We start from the raw sequence: 16,407 nt of genomic DNA on the forward strand, positions 1-16,407 counted from the left end.
TTCCAACAGCAGTCAAGAAGTTTAACACCATCCAAGACAAAGCAGCATGCTTGATTGGCCCTGCATCCATAACCATCCAATCCCTCCACCTCTGACGCTCAGTAGCAGCAATGTGTACTATCTACAAGATACATTGCAGGAATTCATCAAAGATCCTCAGACAGCCCATTCAAAATTCACAATGCCTTCCACCCAGGAGGATAAGGGCAGCAGACGCATGGGAACACCACCCTCTGCAAGTTCCCTCCAAGCCATCACTATCCTGACTTGAAAATATATTTGCGATTCCTTCATTGTCTCTAGTTTAAAGTCCAAACAGCATTGCAGGTCTACCCACAGCACATGGACCGCAGCAGTTTTGAAACGGCAGCATACCACCAATCGCTTGAGAACAATTAGGAATGGGCAATAAATGCCAGTCCAGCCAGCAACACCCGCATCCCACAAGAGAATAAAAATAAAGCCACAACAAAATGAAATTTGCATCTTCGGTAAAAATTGCCATTTTAGCTTGAAAATTAAACATCTATTTTTGTGTCACAGTAGCTCCTGAAAATATGCTAATATGTTAATACTGTGATTAAAAAGTTATTAGCTGATAATATATGATATGTAAAAGCAAAATACAACAGAAGCTTGTAATCTGAAATAAATATAGAAAATGCTGGAAATACTTAATGGGTCTGACAGCAACTGTAGAGGGAGAAACAGAGATAATATTTTACGCTGAAGTGAATTTTCCTGAAGAGAGATGCTGAGTGATTCCAGCTATTCCTGACTTATATATTTGTACCCTATTATGTTCTGAAATTGTGCTCCTGTCCCCAAACGCAAATATTTCACCTCCTTCCACTGCTCAGCTTTGTACCTGCATGTGTTTAGGTTGTCATGAATGATTGGCTGTTCACTTTTATCAGATTAGAGAGTTTTTCACCTGACGACTTTTAGTGTAAAGAAAAAAAGCACATTTTTTATCACACCTATCTTTGGATTACCACTCTCAATGGTATTCATGATGCTATCATGCCAAGCATAACATTCAATGGTGAGGCATAGCATGTTGGAATACACAAAAGACAGCAATAGATTGTTTAGGGAAGAAGGTGTTGATGTAGGCTTGGGAAGGTTTCAGAAATACAGAGAAGTGATGCCATGAAAGAAGTTAAATTCAAGGAATGAGAAATGTAATCTGAAGAAAAAACTGAAAATGCTGGAAACACTCAGCAGTTCATCTGTGGATAGAGATGAAACATTATTGACCTTAAAGCATGAACTTTGTTTCCTTCTCCACTGATGTGGTCAAATCTGCTAGATATTTCTAGTATTTTCTGTGTTTATTAAATAGTCCCATTCTGTCTATTTGGGTGATGAGTGGATGCAAAAGGTACAAAGAAGAATAATAGTGTAAGAATCTACAGGTGTTTCTAAACCAACATCCGTAAAGGAAATTATCTGTTCACTTATTTCAATGTTGTTGACCTACAACTTGATTTTTGATTTGATTTATTATTGTCGCATGTACAGTGAAAAGTGTTGTTTTGCACGCCATACAGGCCGATCATACCGTACAAAATTGTAAATTAAGGTTTATGCTTGTTTCAGAAATGGTGTACGTGTGTCTCCACTTACAGGACACTGTCATCCTTGACCAGATTTTCCTGGCTATCCAGCTTAATTTTCAGAAATGGGACAAATCAGCTATGCAACTTGTTCTTGATCAGCTTTTCTCCCACTCAGCTGATTCTTCGAAAGCTTCTACCAACTCAAAATAATAAGATAAATACTGCCAATTCTGGAAATCTGAAATAATACCCAAAAGTGGTGGAGACGTTCAGTCAATCTGGCACCATATGTGCTCTGAGAAACCAAAACACTGCTGCGATGATTCAGGTAATAGCTGAATAGATGATTCACCTGCTTTTCTGCATGCTCTCACAGTGGAATGTAACAGTTTTTGGTGAGTATGCTTATATCAGGCTATTACTTTAACTAGTCTGTGGGATATCTGTCCCAATTTTGGCACAGGTCCCCAAGGCTAAAAAATAGACACCACAGGATTGAGAGAGTGAGGGATGCCTTTATAGTTTCCAGTACCAAGGTCAAAACTCTGTGGTTTATCCAGTTGCATTTATCCACATTCTGTAGTAGTTTGATTTGATACAATCAAATAGCTCGTTAGTTCATTTCAGAGGATATTTAAACATCAACTATATTAGAATTCGTTTTAGTGTTGCATATACTTGAGTACAGGGGTATAGGAGTGCAGTGAAAAGTGTACAATGTCCCATTCCCAGTGCCATCTTAGGTATAAAAGGTAGCGAGGTACAAAATCTTAGGTACAAAGTAGAAAAAAAAGTAAATTACAAGTCTAGCATTACATTCCTTCTTTAGCCATGGGCCCACAGACATTCCATGTTGGGCTTTCCCCAAGAGGGTCTGGAGTCACATATAAACCAGACCAGATAAGGACAACAGATTTCCTTTTCTGAACATTCAAACATTAGTGAATCTGATGTGTTTTAACCACAACTGTTGCATGGAGTCACTCAATAAACTCAAATTCCACAAGCAGTTGTGGTGGCAATTGAAACTCTGACCCTAGTAGAAATGCCAGAGCCTTCTGTAACTTTTAACCTGATGACTTTACCAATATGTCACTGCTTCTCTTTAAATAATGAAGTGGATAGACTCCAGGCTGGTTGGAATCATATTTTGGATTTTTTAAAGATTCCTAAGTGACCCAAGCCATTCTCTTTTTAGGGGTTAGTCTATTAAACTAATATATCATTTGAAATAATCTGATTAAATTATCCTAGAAGGGACAAGAAATCAAAATTATGGCATCAAACCTCATGATTTAAGTTTTGATATCATTCTGGTTATTCTTACATTTTCCTGTACAGGACAACCTTTCCTGAGATGTGAGCTCCAAACTGGAGCGGGTACTCCAGATGCATTCTGACCAAAATGCAGCATAACTGAAGTATCACTTCCTTGATCTTGAGTCCCACCTCCTTTAATGTTAAGTTAACAATTCATTAGCCATTTGTTTAAATTTTTTAACCTACCAACTGGATTTTAAAGCTTATGTGATTTGTGAAAATGGACAACCAAATTCTTTAACTGCTCTGTACCTTCCCGTCTCTGATCATTTAAAAAAACTTTTAAAATGTTCCTTTCTCTGACTCAATGAATGAGTTCATATTGAAGGAGCATCCTCCACAATTTATGCCATCACATGAATAAACACACTGTCCATTATCCATCTGTACAACGGATACACCGGAACAGGCATAGACCAACACTCCAACTGTACAGCACCAGATAAGAATGAGTGCTTCTGATGCATCCTATTCATATATTGGAGTTAACACTGAAATCCATTTAATTCAGATAAAACCAAGTAATATAATCCTTGTAGCCTTCTTGTTACCTTATGCATATTGCACAGGTAAATAATCTATAGCTGTGCTGAAAATGTACAATACAAAGTGATATGCATGAATCCCTTTTACTTTGTGTGTATTCATACATGTACAGGAGCCAAGACATAGGCTCCAGTGTCTGACATTATCTCAAACCACTCTGATATGGCTGCAAAACATCCCACTTTGCAAACTTACAGTTTGCAACCTTCTGTAAATTGGATGTTATCCACACTATCATATGTGTAGTACTAGAAACCTTTTTTACAAAAATGCCTGCCTCTCTGTAAAGCACTGATATTACAGAGAGAAAGAGAGAGAGAGATGCATGTGCAGTTCAGGAAATTAAATTAGGGATTGTGAGAGAAAGAGTGAGGTAGGGAAAGGAGAGAGACTTTGGAAAACCAGAATGACAGGAGTAGAAATTAAAATGAAAATGATGAATGAGAAACAAAGAGAGAAATATAATGATAAATAGAGATTTTAAAAAATGAGGACATGTGGGAAAAAGAGCAAAATAGGTTGGGACAGATGTGAAAAAAAGAAGAAAATAGCACAAGAGAGGGAAATAATAGGAGAAGCAAAAATAAATGGAGGCCCTACTTTGTATATGCATGATGGTTTATCCATTCACCCCTGGAATATTGTGCAGAGGATCTGTAGTATTAGTTCTTACCATATGGATGTCTTGATGCTGTACAGGCTTGAGCTGAAGCAGCTGGAATTCATCCTCACACTCTGACCCACATCCTAGCAAAGGAGCAACCTTCAGCACACTGACGCCAATCACCTTCCATAGCAGGACCATGTGATATCAATGAGGATACAGTCAATGAGAATGTCAGCTGTGATTAATTCTTTTTTCACAGTACGAAAGCAGCAGCTACCTCACTGAGAGAGCTCCATTCCTGTATGCAGACATATTAATACTGGCTTGTAATAGGATTAACTATGGATGAGAAGCACAAATAATGTGAAGAATAAATCATATTTTCCGTTATTGCTTTTCTAACTACATGTAGTGTTCCCTTCTGAATTTTAATATTTACCATGTGGGAAAATACCTGATTAAGTGACACTTGCAATATAATACACAGGATCTAAGGCAAGTGCTGAGAGCTCAGTTAGTTAAAAACAACAAATAAACTACATTCTCCTCAGAATTCATAATTCCTTCCAAGCCCCATAAATCTCCCTTTCTGAATAGACACCAAGGATTCCCAACAAGAACCTTTTGAGAAGAAAGGAGGTATTTTGATTTTGATTGATGTAAAATGGCTGTAGTGATTAAGTCAGCTGTTATAAACTCAACTGTGAATTAAAATCAGGAAAGATCAGAAATGGCTGGTGAAATCAGTCATGGCTATTTTATTCAGTCAACTAATCCCAAAATTATTTCCATAATATTTCAGTCAAAACGTTGTCCTCTCCTGCTCAAAAAATGTGAGATCCTGTTGGAATACTGTTCCAAAAGTACACACCAGCATTGCACCAAAGTGGGATTCTCAGTCGGCTATTTAACTGCAGGAGTATCACTCTCATCTTGCTCTCAGCTAATATCTATCAATGCAGTCCTACCAGCAGAGTCACGTGGAATCTAATCAATAGAAATGTTGAGTGATTCTCTTTTTATCGCACTAGCCTAGCTGTGGAGCATTAACCATTGCTCCAGTTTAGATCAGACTGTATGACAGAGGCTGAATATTGGGCATAAGACTATGGCTCTGTGGTAAATCAAGAAAGGCATTTATCCCTGAGGCAGTGAGGAAACTGTCCACACCTTTAAGACAATTTCTCCTTTCTTGATCTCCAGTGTATTTCCAGCTATACCTCACGTCATCACTGATGTGAACAGTTGGCATAATAAAAACTCTTGTATTATGGGTGAAATTTCTGCTAAACTTATCTATAGAAGAACCAGAATACGCCCAGTTCAATAGTTAAAACTCGCACAACACCAGGTTATAGTCTAACAGGTTTATTTGGAAGCACTAGCTTTCAGAGCATTGCTCCTTCATCAGGTGGTTGTGGAGAATAAGATTGTAAGACACAGAATTTATAGCAAAAGTTTACAGTGTGGTGTAACTGAAATTATATATTAAAAAAGATCTGGATTGTTTGTTAAGTCTCTCATCTTTTAGAATGACCATGTTGGTTTCAGTTCTTTCATATGTAAATCGCAAAGCCTTTTTAAAAAGTTACGTTCTCAAGTGAACTTTTACAATTGGTGTCACGTCGGCCCAGGTAATGTATTGATGGTGTAAGCTTCCCTGTGTGAGGCTGTTTGTGCCATAATGGTCAGACTGATTCCAATCTAAAAAACGGATTTACAGAATCTTACCTGAATTCATGCAGTTTTTGAGCTAAGTAAAAGTATGCCAGTATTTACTGCTAGACCCAACTGCCCTTCTGCAAGTACAAATTCACTCCACAAACGTGTGTGTGTGTGTGTGTGTGTGTGTGTGTGTGTGTGTGTTTGTGTGTGTGTGTGTTTGTGTGTGTGTGTGTGTGTGGGGTGGAGGGGGTAGGGGAGGGGTAGGGGTTATGAGTGTCTGTGAGAGAGTGTGTGTATGTGTGTGAGTGTAAAGGGGTATATATCTGTATGTGGGTATGTGTGGGAGTGCATGTGTGAGCGTATGAGAGAGGGTCTGCGTGAGCGTCTATGTTTGTAGGAGACTGTGTGTGTGTGTGTGTGTGTGCGCACATGCAGACTTTCAAGAGATTACATGTGACATTGGTGAATGAGCTTCTGCAGGATCACAGGCATTCACAGGCTGTTCTGCGGCACAGCAAACTGAGTGACCACACACAGCACCAATATTTGCCTGCAAGGACCACGTTTCATAAAAATTGATGACTTACTGACCAAGTACAGTTGTGCCATTTTCTTGTATGCCAGTATTTACTGCTAGACCCAACTGCCCTAGATAAGATGAGTTAACTTGCAGAACTGCTGCTGTTTACAGTGATGAATGGCAGAGATGACCTTGGACCCTGAATTGGTATTTTGCCGCCAAAAATCATTAACAGGCCATTGATGATACTGCCAAGGCTGCTGAGTTTGTGGCCCTCTGATTGGCTGCCAGCTGGAGGAGGTGAACAGCTGTTCTCAACTGGAAGATGACCATTCAATTGAGAAAAGCCATTCACCTCCCACAGCTGGCAGGCCAATCAGAGGGCCACAAACTCAGAAGCCTTCGCAGTACCATCAATGACCCATGCTGAGGTGCCGGGACAAGGCACCCTCATAGGGCAGGTAAAGTGACTTTGTAGAAGCTACGGCCAGGCGGGCGGACCTTGACATTTGGTGGAGGATGTCATATTCTATGGTTGCAGGGTTAGACATTGCTGCTACAGCGCTCTTTTGTGTGACATGGAGCAGACATTAATGAGAGTCGTATCCCCAGGAACCTGCCAGGAGGTCAACAGCTTTTACCTGGCAGTCTTGCCTTACAGCAGTAAGCCTTTCTAACATGGGCAAAATGTAAACAAGGGCAGAAAGTTAACCTTAGCTGGCCAGCAAGCCATACCGCTGAGCTTACCACCACTGGTGGTGGAAAGGCACAAGTTTGCCCTCCAATTCTTTGCACATTAGCAACATTCCTGCCTTTGTTGTCCATACCTAATTGCCTTTTAAACAGAGCATTTTGCTAGGCCATTTCAGAGGCAATAATGAATCATCCACATTACTGTGAGCTTGGAGTTGCATGTAGGCCAGACCAGGAAAGGATAGCAGATTTCTTTCACTAAAGGGCATTAATGAACCAAACGGTTACACAAAATTTGATGACAGTTTCATCATCATAATTTCTGAGACTAGCTTTATATTTATTCCAGACTTGTAAATAACTTTTACTGTATTTAAATTGAACCAGCTACCACGATGGGATTGGAACAGGGATGGGATGATGGGATCTGCACAGCATTAACCTGGCCCTCCATATTGGGTAGGCATTGAGCTACATGAACCCTAAACTCTGGAATTGTTACGTTATGCAGCTAGGATTAATTTTCTCTATTAATCCTCTTGTAAAATGTCTTGACATGCTATATTACATCGAAGACATTTCATGAATGAAAGTTGGTGTGATTGCAGATTCCTTACACATGAATAATACAAATACTCATTGTAACAAAGCGGGAATTTCTAAGTTTTAGTTTTAACAACTACTGCATGACTAGGAAGAACTTAATTCAATGTGACAGTGCTAGATACCCTCCTCTGCTGTGTTAAAAAGTATGGCGCTGGAAAAGCACAGCAGGCCAGACTTATACCCAAAACGTAGACTCTCCTGCTTCTTGGATGCTACCTCACTTTCTGTGTTTTTCCAGTGCCACACTTGTCAACACAGAAGGGGAGGGTATCTCGGACTGTCACACTGAATTAAGCTATGGAAAAACACAATCTTTAATTATGATCCTGTTCCACTCAGACCACCTGTGGGACCAATCTCCAGCCATTCAACTACAAAAGCCATCACTGCAATATTCCAGCTGAAGGTTTCCAACCCCTTCACACTGGAAAGTGAAATTTTAAGCAAACCAGCCCTGCGACAATAATAGAGAGTGATTTTATTTTGACCTTTGTATATAACTTTTATCATTTCTTACTTTAAATCTTAATGTCAGTATTTCAGCTAAGAACTTTATTGCATTTTACTTAACTGATTTTCAGAACAGTTGGGTAATATAGTAACCTTTTATCTTGCTTAAAGAACAAAGCTGTGCTTGATTGTCCTTAAAGTGAAACACTTGAAAGCTAAAAGGGGACCACAAATGAGTTTATATAAATTCTTAGTTCGGAGACAACTGTGAGGACAAGCTTGTTGTGGTCATGACAGTCTATTGCTGACATTTAATACTGAGCTCCTTGTTTAATAGTGAGCTCACTGTTAAATACTAAGCTCCTCATTTAACACAAATTACCATTTAATATTGAACTCAACAGCTGAGTCTCTACACTGTGGTGCTGAGCTTACAATTTAAAACTGAGATTACTGTTTAAAACGGAGTTCACTGTTTATTGCCAAGCTCACGTTTTAATCCATCTTACCAAAAATAGATCACATTTTTCTAAATATACAGTTCAGCAACCAACCCTGTCTTTTCTGTACACAGCTTACCTTTTAAAACAGAAAATGCTGTTTAAAGTGCAACCTTATATTACAACACAATTTCTTTTCCTGGGGCATTGGAGGTTGAGGAGTGACCTTATAGAGGTTTATAAAATCATGAGGGGCACCAATAAAATGAATAGCCAGGTCTTTTTTGTAAGGCAGGTGAGTGCAAAGTTAGAGACCATAGGTGAGAGGAGATTTAAAAGGGACCTAAGGGACACTGTTTTCATGCAGAGGGTGCTGTGTGTATGAAATGAGCTGCCAGGGGAAATGGTGGAGGCAGGAACAATTACAGCATTTAAAAGGCTTCTGGATGGGTACATGAATAGGAAGGGTTTAGAGGGATATGGGCCAAGCACTGGCAAATGGGACTAGATTAGGTTAGGATATCTGGTCAGCATGGATGAATTGGATCAAAGGGTCTGTTTCCGTGCTGCATTACTCTATGACTCGTTGACTCTACAACTGTCTGACTATCGTGGTGCATGCTGGGTAGTATCCTTGATTAAAGAAAATGAAAATCAGGAGCTTGAATGTGGAAAGCTGCATCAACAAAGCAGATGTAAAAGCTTCTGTCTCCTCATGTACTGACAAATTTTCTTATATTTCCAGCAGTTTTTGCTTACTTGTCAGATTTGCAGCAATTGCAGAATTTTGATTAATTGTTAGTACTTAGTTGACTGCAATCTTTCCTTCAGAAATTGTCAACTTCAATGGAGCCCTTCTTTCCATTGGAGGTTTCAGTGGTCTCTTCAATTTGTTTCACCTAAAGTGTTTTCTCATTCCTGTCCTATGTTTGATCAAGTACAGCAAACTTTATTTTAGTAGGCACCTGGCATTTTTGATAAACTGGCAAAAATAATGTACCTCAAATACCACAGAGTTTGTCATTCTGTCCACTTATTATAGTCTTTTCACATATTTATCTCAATGTAAATGTACTTGTTCAAACAAATGACCTTAGGAAATTATCAACAGTTGATTCAATTTCAAGTCAATTTCTCCTCAAATACCACAATGTCCACGTAGTCAATTGAGGGTGCAAATAAAACAAGACCTGCCAGTAAAAGAACATAGAACATAGAACAGTACAGCACAGAACAGGCCCTTCAGCCCACGATGTTGTGCCGAACATTTGTCCTAGCTTAAGCACCTATCCATGTACCTATCCAATTGCCACTTAAAGGTGACCAATGATTCTGACTCTGCCACTCTCACAGGCAGCGCATTCCATGCCCCACCACTCTCTGGGTAAAGAACCTACCCCTGACATCCCCCCTATACCTTCCACCCTTCACCTTAAATTTATGTCCCCTTGTAACACTCTGCTGTACCCGAGGAAAAAGTCTTTGACTGTCTACTCTATCTATTCCCCGATCATCTTATAAACCTCTATCAAGTTATCCCTCATTCTTCGCCGTTCCAATGAGAAAAGACCTAACACTCTCAACTTATCCTTGTATGACCTATTCTCCATTCCAGGCAACATCCTGGTAAATCTCCTCTGCACCCTTTCCAAAGCTTCCACATCTTTCCTAAAGTGAGGCGACCAGAACTGCACACAGTACTCCAAATGTGGCCTTACCACGGCCCTGTACAGCTGCAACATCACCTCACGACTCTTGAATTCAATCCCTCTGCTAATGAACGCTAATACACCATAGGCCTTCTTACAAGCTCTATCCACCTGAGTGGCAACTTTCAAAGAGCTATGAACATATATCCCAAGATCTCTCTGCTCCTCCACCTTACTAAGAACCCTACCGTTAACCCTATATTCCACATTCTTATTTGTCCTTCCAAAATGGACAACCTCACACTTGACAGGGTTGAAATCCATCTGCCACTCCTCAGCCCAGCCATGCAGCATATCTAACTCCCTTTGCAGCTGATAACAGCTCTCCTCACTATCCACAACTCCACCAATCTTCGTATCATCTGCAAATTTACTGACCCACCCTTCGACTGCCTCTTCCAAGTCATTAATAAAAATTACAAACAGCAGAGGACCCAGAACTGATTCCTGTGGAACTCCACTTGTAACTGGGCTCCAGGCTGAATGTTTACCATCTACCACCACTCTCTAACTTCGACTGGTTAGCCAGTTCTCTATCCAACTGGCTAAATTTCCCACTATCCCATGCCTCCTGACTTTCTGCATAAGCCTACCATGGGGAACCTTATCAAATGTCTTACTAAAATCCATGTACACTACATCCACTGCTCTACCCTCATCCACATGCTTGGTCACCTCCTCAAAGAATTCAATAAGACTTGTAAGGCAAGACCTACCCCTCACAAATCCGTGCTGGCTGTCCCTAATCAAGCAGTGTCTTTCCAGATACTCGTAAATCCTATCCCTCAGTACCCTTTCCATTACTTTGCCTACCACCGAAGTAAGACTAACTGGCCTGTAATTCCCGGGGTTATCCCTATTCCCTTTTTTGAACAGGGGCACAACATTCGCCACTCTCCAGTCCCCTGGTACCACCCCCGTTGACAGTGAAGACGAAAAGATCATTGCCAACGGCTCTGCAATTTCCTCTCTTGCTTCCCACATAATCCTAGGATATATCCCGTCAGGCCCGAGGACTTGTCTATCCTCAAGTTTTTCAAAATTCCCAACACATCTTCCTTCCTAACAAGTATCTCCTCTAGCTTACCAGTCCGTTTCATACTCTCCTCTTCAACAATACGGTCCCTCTCAATTGTAAATACTGAAGAAAAGTACTCATTCAAGACCTCTCCTATCTCTTCCGACTCAATACACGGTCTCCCACTACTGTCCTTGATTGGACCTACCCTCATTCTCGTCATTCTCACGTTTCTCATATACACATAAAAGGCCTTGGGGTTATCCTTGATCCTACCCGCCAAAGATTGTTCATGCCCTCTCTTAGCTCTCCTAATCCCTTTCTTCAGCACCCTCCTGGCTATCCTGTATCCCTCCAACGCTCTGTCTGAACCTTGTTTCCTCAACCTTACGTAAGCCTCCTTCTTCCTCCTTATAAGACATTCAACCTCCCTCGTCAACCAAGGTTCCCTCACATAACCATCTCTTTCCTGCCTGACAGGTACATACATATCAAGGACACGTCGTATCTGTTCCTTGAAAAAGTTCCACATTTCAATGACATCCTTCCCTGACAGCCTATGGTCCCAACTTATGCTCCTCAGTTCCTGTCTTGCAGCATCGTATTTACCCTTCCCCCAATTGTAAAACCTACCCTGTTGTACGCACCTATCTCACTCCATAACCAAGGTGAAAGTCACAGAATTGTGGTCACCATCACCAAAATGCTCACCCACTAACAAGCCCATCACTTGTCCTGGTTCGTTACCAAGTACCAAATCCAATATGGCCTCCCCTCTGTCGGACAATCTACATACTGAGTTAGAAAAGCTTCCTGGACACACTGCACAAACGCCGCCCCGTCCAATCTACTTGATCTAAAGAGCTTCCAATCAATATTTGGGAAGTTGAAATCACCCATGACTACAACCCTGTGACTTCTGCACCTTTTCAAAATCTGTTTCCCAATCTGTTTCTCCACATCTCTGCTGCTATTGGGGGGCCTATAGTAAACACCCAACAAGGTGACTGCTCCTTTCCTATTTCTGACTTCAGCCCATACTACCTCCAAAGGCAGATCCCCCTCGAACTGCCTTTCTGCAGCCGTTATACCATTTCGAATTAGTAACGCCAACCCCCCTCCTTTTTTACCACCCTCCTTAATCTTACTGAAACATCTGTAACCAGGAACCTCCAACAACCATTCCTGTCCCTCTTCTATCCACGTTTCTGTGATGGCCACAACATTGTAGTCCCAAGTACCAATCCACGCCTTAAGTTCACCCATCTTATTTCTGATACTCCTTGCGTTGAAGTATACACACTTGAACCCATTTCTGTGTCCGCAAGTATTCCCTGTCGGTGCTACCTTCTCCACAGCCTCCCTACATTCTGAAAAACAGCTAACCTACTTGCTGGACTACAAGTCTGGATCCCACCCCCTTGCCAAATTAGTTTAAACCCCCCCGAAGAGTGCTAGCAAACCTACCTCCCAGGATATTGGTGCCCTTCTGGTTCAGGTGCAACCTGTTCTGCTTGTACAGGTCCCACCTTCCCCAGAATGCTGTCCAATTGTCCAAATACCTGAAGACTTCCCTCCTACATCATCCTTGCAGCCACATGTTCAACTGTACTCTCTCTCTATTCCTTGCCTCACTGTCACGTGGCACCGACAACAACCCAGACTTGATGAATCTGTCCGTCCTAGCTTTTAGTTTCCAGCCTAACTCCCTGAGCTCCTGAATGACCTCCCCACCCCTCTTCCTACCTATGTCGTTGGTGCCAATGTGCACCACGACTTCTGGCTGCACACCCTCCTCCTTAAGGATTCTGAAGACACGGTCCGAGACGTCTCGGACCCTGGCACCCGGGAGGCAACAAACCAAACGAGAGTCTCGCCCATGTCCACAGAACCACCTGTCTGTCCCTCTAACTATAGAGTCTCCTATAACTAGCGCTCTCCTCCTCTCCCCCTTTCCCTTCTGAGCCTCAGAGCCGGATCTCGTGCCAGAGACCTGGTCACTGCAGCTTACCCCTGCTAGGCCGTCCCCCCCAACAGTATCCAAAGCGGTATACTTATTGTTGAGGGGAACGACCACAGGGGATCCCTGCACTGCCTGCTTCCTCCCCTTCCCACCTCTAACTGTTACCTAGCTACCTCTGTTCTCTGGCATAACTATGTCATTGTAGCAGGTTTTGGGTTGTGATTCAATTTTTGTTTGATATATCTTTCAATTCAAGATCAGTGCATTGCATTCCTATTAAAGAAGATGGGTTAAAGTATTAGTCTCATTCTCTTGTCATCATTTTAATTTATATTTTTAAAAATATTGTCATATAACTTAGTTTTCAAGTCATTCCCCTCTTTGATAGGCTCCCTCTCTTCCTATATGATTCTATGAGCCTAAGATCTAGTCACAATACAATCAAGAAACAATCCAGAATGTTCTCCTGCAGTATCTCAATTTACTTTATTTCCACTCGTAATTCCATTACCACTGGTCACGCCAATATGTTTGCACCAGCCACATCATTCCACAACATAATATCAATTCTTTCTATGAGCATTCATGCCCTATTCTATCTACAAACTCTTCATACTAAAATAATCTTTCATCCAACTCTAAGCAACGTGACTGGCTTGGAACTACCATATATATCTCTAATTAGTATCTTCCCCATTAATAGCTCGGAGGACAAATTGTGTCAATTGTGTCATCAACCAGCTTTAGCAATTGACTTAGAACAGGTCAGCAAAAACCAGGCCCTTCAGCCCACCAAGACTGCACCAACACATAATGCCTTTCTAAACTTAAAAGCCTTTTTTTTGCCTCATGCAATCCATACCCCTTCTATTCCCTTCCTATTCATATATCCATGAAGATGCCTCTTAATTGTTACTGTTGTATCTGCTTCTACCACTTCCTCGGACAGCGTATTCTAGCCACTTACCACTCTCTGTATAAAAAAAACTTGCCTCTTACATCTCCTCTAAAGTTCCCCCTTTTACCTTCAACTTATGTTCCCTTGTGATTGACACTTCTACCTTGGGAAAAATACTCCAACTATCCATTTCATTCATGCATCATAATTTTGTAATATTCTATCAGGTCACCCCTCAGCTTTCGACACCAAACTAAATTGTCCAATCTCTCCTCAATATTGAGAACCTCCAAAACAGGCAATGTTTCTGTATCCTCATCAAAGTCTCCTTGTTCTTCTGCTCGTGTGAAGACCAGGCTGTACTCAATATTCAAATGTAGCCTAACTAACGTTCTATACAGCTGCTACCTGACTTGCTAATGTTTATGTTCTTGATGTAGGCGACTGATGAGGACAAACATGTCATATGCTTTCTTGACACCTCATTCACTTGTATTGCCACTTTCAGGGAACTGTGGATCCTCCTCACTATCCGCAGCTCCCCCAGTCTTTGTGTGATCCATGAAGTTAGAACTCAGACCACCTACAGGGGTCCCTGTCCTGATCCCTGTGGAACACCAGTGTTCACAGATCTTCAGTCAGAAAAGCACCGTTCCACCACTACTCTCTGTCTTCTATGACCAAGCCAGTACTGTATCCATCTTGCCCCATGTGACTTCACCTTCTGTATCAGCCTACAATGAGGGACCTTGTCAAAGGCCTTGCTAAAGTCCATGTGGACAACACACAGCACCTTGTCCTCAGCAATTATCTTCGTCACTTACTGAAAAAGCTCAATCAAGTTTGTGCAACATGACCTCCCCCGTACAAGATCATGCTGCCTATCACTTATAAGTCTGTATTTTTCCAAATGTGAGTAAATCTTAACCCAAGAATCTTCTCCAATAATTTCCACTGGCCTGTAATTTCCTGGATCATCCCTGTTGCCCTCCTTAAACAAAGGAACAACATAGCTATTGTCCAGTTCTCAGGGACCTCTCCTGTGACTAAAGAGGATACAAAGATTTTGTACAAGACCCCAGCATTTTCCTCCCTTGCCTCCCTCAGCATTCTGGGACAGATCCATCAGGTCCTGGTACTTGTCTACCTTAATACTTTTCAAAACAACTAAAACCTCCTATTTTTTATATTGACATGCCCTAGAAAATCAACATATCCCTCTCCACACCCTTCTTCTTTATGAATATTGATGCAAAGTATTTGTTAAAAACCTCACCTATTTACTTTGAGCCCATGTGTAAATTCCCTCATTTCTCCTTGAGTGGACCTACCTTTCCTAACTACTTGCTTGCTCCTTATACATTTAGAAAACAACTTTGGATTTTCGTTAAACCTGTTTGCCAAGAACATTTCATGACCCCTTTTAGCTGTCCTGATTTCCATTTGAGTGCTTTCTGGCTTTCTTTGTATTCTTCAAAGGCTCTGTCTGTCTTCAGTTTCCTAAACCTTACGTATGCCTCGTTTTTCTTTTTGACTAAGCTCACAATTTCTTGTCATCCAAAGTTCCCAATCTTGCCAGCCTTATCCTTCATTTTCACAGGAGCATGTTGCTTCTGAACTCTAATCAACTGGCAGTTTAAAAATTCCCATATGACAAAGGTGGATTTACCCTCAAACAGTTATCCCCAGCCTTCATTCCCCAGTTCCTGCCTAATATTGTGATAGTTAGTCTTCCTCCACTCAAGTGCTTTCACCTGAGGACTACCCTTATCCTTGTACATATCTAACACAAAAGTAATGGAATTATGGTCACTATTCCCAAAATGCTCTCCCACTGAAATTTTGTTCATGTGGCCTGGCTCTTTCCCCAATACCAGGTCTGGTATAGACCCTTCCCTCGTTGGACTATTCATATGTTGCTTCAAAAAGCTCTCCTGGATGTATCTAACAAATTCCCTCCCATACAGGCACTAAACAATTCCCAGTCAGTATAGGAGAAGTTAAACAACCCTGTTGTTTTTATAGATATTTTCATAATCTATCCACATATTTGTTCTTTTAGCATCCACTAGCTGTTTGGAGGCCTGTAATACAATTCCTTCAAAACTGATTGCACTCTTCTTGTCTCTGAGCTCTACCCATCTGGCCTCACTGGATGGGCCCTCCAAAGTGTCTTCCCTCAGTACAGCTATTATATTCTCTCCAAGCAGTAACGCAACTCCCCCAACTCTTATACATTCCCCTCTATCTCACCAGAAAAATCAAAGTGCTTGCTCCAGTGTTTCTGAATATCTTTGTTAGTTTGACTCCTTGATTACATGAATAAGAAAATACCTCTCACTTTGAAACAGTCAGAACCTCCAGTGGTCTGATGCTTTCTAACAATAATTTGGTAATATTTTCTTGATTG

This window comes from Hemiscyllium ocellatum, chromosome 18 (assembly GCF_020745735.1).
Source record: "Hemiscyllium ocellatum isolate sHemOce1 chromosome 18, sHemOce1.pat.X.cur, whole genome shotgun sequence".
In the NCBI taxonomy this organism is placed as follows: domain Eukaryota; kingdom Metazoa; phylum Chordata; class Chondrichthyes; order Orectolobiformes; family Hemiscylliidae; genus Hemiscyllium; species Hemiscyllium ocellatum.